This window comes from Emys orbicularis, chromosome 21, assembly GCF_028017835.1.
Source record: "Emys orbicularis isolate rEmyOrb1 chromosome 21, rEmyOrb1.hap1, whole genome shotgun sequence".
In the NCBI taxonomy this organism is placed as follows: Eukaryota; Metazoa; Chordata; order Testudines; family Emydidae; genus Emys; species Emys orbicularis.
Genome location: NC_088703.1, coordinates 2,589,640 through 2,595,639, shown reverse-complemented (window position 1 = coordinate 2,595,639; position 6,000 = coordinate 2,589,640).

Sequence of the window (6,000 nt, the reverse complement as noted above, 5' to 3'; positions counted from 1 at the left end):
GAGTGTGACAGATGTGGCAATTTCTTATAAATGCCTTAAAAAAATGTATTGCATGATGTTTATATATTATTGTGGGCCGGGATGGTCTGTAACCTCTCTGGGGGAAGATGTGACAGATATTGCAACTGCATGTAATATCTTTGGGGTCGCTTGTTTTAAGTGAATGGCTTATGTATAATAATGTACAGCTCCTTCGGGAACTAAAAACGAGGTGGTGATTAAGGCAAATCAGCCAGGCTGCAAACCCTCCTCCCCTCCAAAAGGTACGAATTCCTGTGGAGACTCACATATACTAGTTCAAAGTAGATTCTCCGGAGAGCAACAGACAAAGAAAGGCCTTTGGGACAAAGTGCCTGAGTTTAAACTAACTGGGGCCTTCCTTCTGAGCCAGCAAATGGACAGGACTTTCTGTCTGAGGGGTTGGGGGGACCCTTGCGTAAGCGTTGGAAGGGCTTGACATGCTAGGGCCCCACAAGACTGATGGGTGACCTCTGGTGAGCTGTCAGCATGCATGTAGGAATGTTTATTGTTTTTAATGTGTTTTCTCTGTAAAGCTTTTCCCTGAAGAATAAATGTGCTTGCTTAGAAGAAGCTGTGTGGCAACTCATAGCTGCAGGCAATACACTGAGCATAGGCTCTGGGGAGACAGCAAAGCACGGACACTCGCCTGCTTAGGCAGTCTGGCTTGCTGGGGATATCATAGTGTAAATCCAGGGAGCTGTGCAGCCTAAAAACCACAGTCAGGAGGGAGACACATGCAGGTCTCTGCACAAGAGAGGTGACAGCTGGGAGCCAGAAACCTTTAAGTGGCTGCCCTCGAGGGACTGTGGATGGAGAATACAGGTGCCGCTACCCTGAAACTGTGACATGGAGAGACTACGGCACAGACAGGCTAAGTGACAGGCCCAAGGACACAGGAAGTCTGCGGCAGAGCAGGGATAGCTCAGTGGTTTGAGCATTGGCCTGCTAAACCCAGGGTTGTGAGCTCAATCCTTGAGGGGGCCACTTGGGGATCTGGGGCAAAATCAGTACTTGGTCCTGCTAGTGAAGGCAGGGGGCTAGACTTGATGACCTTTCAAGGTCCCTTCCAGTTCTAGGAGATGGGATATCTCCATCTATTTCTAACTCCTTGGCCCCTAGATATTGCCATAATAAACATGATTAATAGTAATTATAATCCCCACCCACTTTAAAATCAGCATTTCTGCCACTTCAGCACCTCCTGCTGGTCTCACTGGTGATCAGGGCTGGCTCCAGGCACCAGCTGGAGCCGGCCCTGCTGGTGATGCACCATTGCAGACTGAAAACAAGCCACCCAGACCAGGCCCTGAAACCCTAGCTTGGCTGGCTGGCAGTAGATGTTCAAAGGACGACGTTATTTCCCTGACACCAGAACCTGGTGGGAACTGCTTCTTGGTCTGTGGCGCCCTGTGGCCCCATTGGAACACAAGACAGTGGCTCAGCGGCCAGCAATATGGGGAAACACAGAAATCCAGCATGAGGTTAGACACACCATGGTCTAATCCATTCCCCAGTTTATATTAAGGATGGGGGCGGGGCGGGGGAAGGAGCTGCTCTTCCCAAAAGCCTCACAGGCCACTTGGTCATTACTTTCCTATTCCTCCTGTCCAGGTTTGATGTGAACTTTCTCTGTGGCGGGGACAGAAAGAATGAAATCGCCTTTCACTTTAACCCCCGCTTCGAAGAGGGCAGGGACAGAGTCGTTTTCAACAGCTTGCTGAACAACGGGTGGGGCCACGCAGAAGAGAGCGCTACTAGCCCTTTCCGCAAAGGGACGAGCTTCCTGCTGCAGTTTGTCATTACTGAAAACGGCTACAAGGTAAGGGATGTAAGCAGGGAAGAGCCTCTGCGTTGGGGACTGGAGACAATTCCCCGTTTGGACTGGGGGAGGGAAATTGGAGGAAGGATGGTGATGAGATGGGATAGGAGACTGCAGGGCTGAAAGCACTTGGGGAGCTTGGAGACGAGGGTGAGGGGTTGAATACAGTGGGGTCTTTTTCTTTAACAATCTATCTCAGAGTTTACTGAGTTGGACCAGGAGGAAGAGGGGAAAGTGAGGCCAGGTGGGGAGGAAATGGTGAGCCAGGTACAGTGCCGAGCTGGGAGCTGCAGCTGTAGTTGGGCCTGTCTCTAATTGAGGCTTTGGGGGACAAGGAGGGTTGTTGCACTACCCAGACCAGGGAAAGCATCAGTTTTAAAATGGAAACGACCTGTTTCTTTTGAGAATGTTTTGGGTGGGTGCAACCGGCATTAACACAGGTTCTCCTCCTTCCACATAATCCATTTCCTGGTTGAGGGGAGCAGGCAGTCTCTTGGCCACCTTCCATTCGTGCCCCCAGACCTCAGTTCCTGCTGGTTCTGTAGGTGGGGTGGTATGAACACCCGGTCCCTGCTTCTATTGCATTTCCTTCCAGCCAGAGTGAGCAATAGCTTGAGTGGTTAAGTACAGCGGGAAGCATACCCCTGGCCCTGCATTTACCCTGCTCCGTGCTGGTGACTGATTTACTGATTCCACTCTGCAAACATCCATTGACCGTCACCTACCTAAATGTCAAGGAACCTCTGACCAACCCTCTGACCCCCAAAGAACCATCATCCAATGGTCTCGCCGACACCCACTTTTCTAACACTCCCGTTTACTCACCAGGTGATTGTGGACAACAAGCCCTTCTATGAGTACTCTCATCGTATCCCGATCGAGCAAGTGAAAATCCTCCAGGTGGCCTGGACTGTGGAGGTGCAGCAAATTGAGATCTTCAAAGACAGCAGCTGTACATCCCTTGAAACCAAATAGAGTGATTCTGGCAGTGATGTAGGTGGCACCCACAATAAGCAGGCAGTTGCAGGAAACTTCTCTAGGTGAGGTGACCACTGAGCAGATGTAGTCAGGTTGCTGGGGGTTGAAGATGTGCCTACAAACAGGCCATTCTGCTCTCCTCACCTCCAACTGGGGCACTTTTTGAATCTGATAAAATAAAAACAATGGTGTGTGTTGATTTTAAATCAGTCTATAGAATCAGGGAAGCGTTATTCCAAATACAATAAATTCTGCTGTGGCAAATGCAGTCACGCCTGTTGTTATTGTGAGTAATGGTAATTTATTCATGGCTTCTAAAACAAGTCCAGGAGCAATAGGCTAGAACAGGATAACGAGCCTTGTGGATAAGGGAGAATCTGTGGATGTGGTATATCTAGACTTTAGTAAGGCATTTGATACGGTCTCGCATGATATTCTTATCGATAAACTAGGCAAATACAATTTAGATGGGGCTACTATAAGGTGGGTGCATAACTGGCTGGATAACCGTACTCAGAGAGTTGTTGTTAATGGTTCCCAATCCTGCTGGAAAGGCATAACAAGTGGGGTTCCGCAGGGGTCTGTTTTGGGACCGGCTCTGTTCAATATCTTCATTAACTACTTAGATACTGGCATAGAAAGTATACTTATTAAGTTTGCAGATGATACCAAACTGGGAGGGATTGCAACTGCTTTGGAGGACAGGGTCATAATTCAAAATGATCTGGACAAATTGGAGAAATGGTCTGAAGTAAACAGGATGAAGTTTAACAAAGACAAATGCAAAGTGCTCCACTTAGGAAGGAACAATCAGTTTCACATGTACAGAATGGGAAGAGACTGTCTAGGAAGGAGTACGGCAGAAAGGGATCTAGGGGTTATAGTTGACCACAAGCTAAATATGAGTCAACAGTGTGATGCTGTTGCAAAAAAAGCAAATGTGATTCTGGGATGTATTAACAGGTGTGTTGTGAGCAAGACACGAGAAGTCATTCTTCCGCTCTACTCTGCGCTGGTTAGGCCTCAACTGGAGTATTGTGTCCAGTTCTGGGCACCGCATTTCAAGAAAGATGTGGAGAAATTGGAGAGGGTCCAGAGAAGAGCAACAAGAATGATTAAAGGTCTTGAGAACATGACCTATGAAGGAAGGCTGAAAGAATTGGGTTTGTTTAGTTTGGAAAAGAGAAAACTGAGAGGGGACATGATAGCAGTTTTCAGGTATCTAAAAGGGTGTCATAAGGAGGAGGGAGAAAACTTGTTCACCTTAGCCTCTAAGGATAGAACAAGAAGCAATGGGCTTAAACTGCAGCAAGGGAGGTTTAGGTTGGACATTAGGAAAAAGTTCCTAACTGTCAGAGTGGTTAAACACTGGAATAAACTGCCTAGGGAGGTTGTGGAATCTCCATCTCTGGAGATATTTAAGAGTAGGTTAGATAAATGTCCATCAGGGATGGTCTAGACAGTATTTGGTCCTGCCATGAGGGCAGGGGACTGGACTCGATGACCTCTTGAGGTCCCTTCCAGTCCTAGAATCTATGAATCTAAAACAGGGGTTCTCAAACAGGGGGTCGCAAGGTTATTACATGGGGGGTCGTAAGCTGTTAGCCTCAACCCCAAACCCCGCTTATCCTCCAGCATTTATAATGGTATTAAATATATAAAAAAGTGTTTTTAATTTATAAGGGGGGTCACATTCAGAGGCTTGCTACGTGAAAGGGGTCACCAGTACAAAAGTTTGAGAACCACTGGGCTAGAAGGAGTGTGGCCCAGGGAATATGGCTCAGGGACTGCGGACACCTGGGTTCAATTCCCAGTTCTGGGAGACAGTCTGATCTAATGACTGGATCAGGAGGCCTCGGATTCTCCTAGGTTCTATTCCCATCTCTGGGGAGTGACTGAGAGGGCCATGGGGTTGCACAGGTATCAATGAGCGCTTCATTTGCCCTGCAGAAACTTTACCTCTTATTAGAGACACAGAAAAGAAGGAAAAACAGTTAAAGCCTTCGACATGTAAAGTATTAAGTAAGGCTTTCATTTTAGCAACATCCCTTGGTCCCTTTCCCATTACGTAGAGTTCTCAGGAGCAAACACACTTCTTAGATGGTACTAACAATCCTTTTTGGGGAAAAGAGAAGCAGTTAGTTGAGATGGGCTGGAGCCGTTGTCATTACTGTTGTTGTTAAAGTCCAATCCCATTTCCTACAAGGCAAATACACAAGGGAGGGGAGAGAAAAGAAAAGCAAAGTCATAAAATGCAGCTTCTGTCCCTGGTGTTGTCTTTTACTTGCAACCTCGCTGCTGAAAAACACAGGCACACTGTCTGAACAGCCACTCTGAACTGGTACCAGCATCAGGCTGTTTAGGGCATTTCTTTTAGCTGCCTCTCTGGTCACAGGCTTACAGCAGTGTTCCAAAATACGCAGTACTGGCCAGCTAAGCCACGTTCTTATTAGACAGAAGGCAAAAGGAGAGGGAGTGAGGGGGACGCGAGGGGGGGAGGGAAAGGAGGGTAGAGAGGCTCTGCCTGGCTCCAGGCCCTCACAAGGGTAGCGAGGGATCTTCTTACCTTCAATCTCACCTTTACCTGTAAACTATGAACCTTCCATAGAACTCTCTGTGTATGATAATAATTCACACGTCCACACCCCACAAATGAACCAGAGGATTTTCTCTGAACAGTCCAGGAAAGGGCTGGACACTACAGAACCCGCGGTTTGGGGAAAATTCTCTCCCCACCCCCATTAGGGCTTGTTCAGGTCTCTAGTACTGTACTCAGAGATTGACTTAATCTCTGAAGCAGGAGGTTTAATAGCCCTGCTTCCAAACTCTTTGATTGCAATAACTGTTATAACTCTGCCTAGAATTGTTCTATCCCAGCTCTGGGAGCGAACTGGAGTCTAGTGGTTAGAGCAGAGGGTCCTGGCAGCCAGAACTCCTGGGTTCTCACGCAGCTCTGGGGTCTAGTGGTTAGAGTGGGGGCGGGAGAGCTGGGAGCCACTCTCTCAGTTCTGACACTGACTCACCATGTAGCCTTGGGAAGATGCTTCCCCTCTGTCTGTGCGGGGTCCTTACACTCCGATGCAGCTGGCCTGGTGTAAACCTCTCCCAGGGACACTGCTCCGCGGAGAACCGTGACCCGCACCGCCAGACTCGCCTCAAGGCTGGGAGGGTGGCTCTGCCTG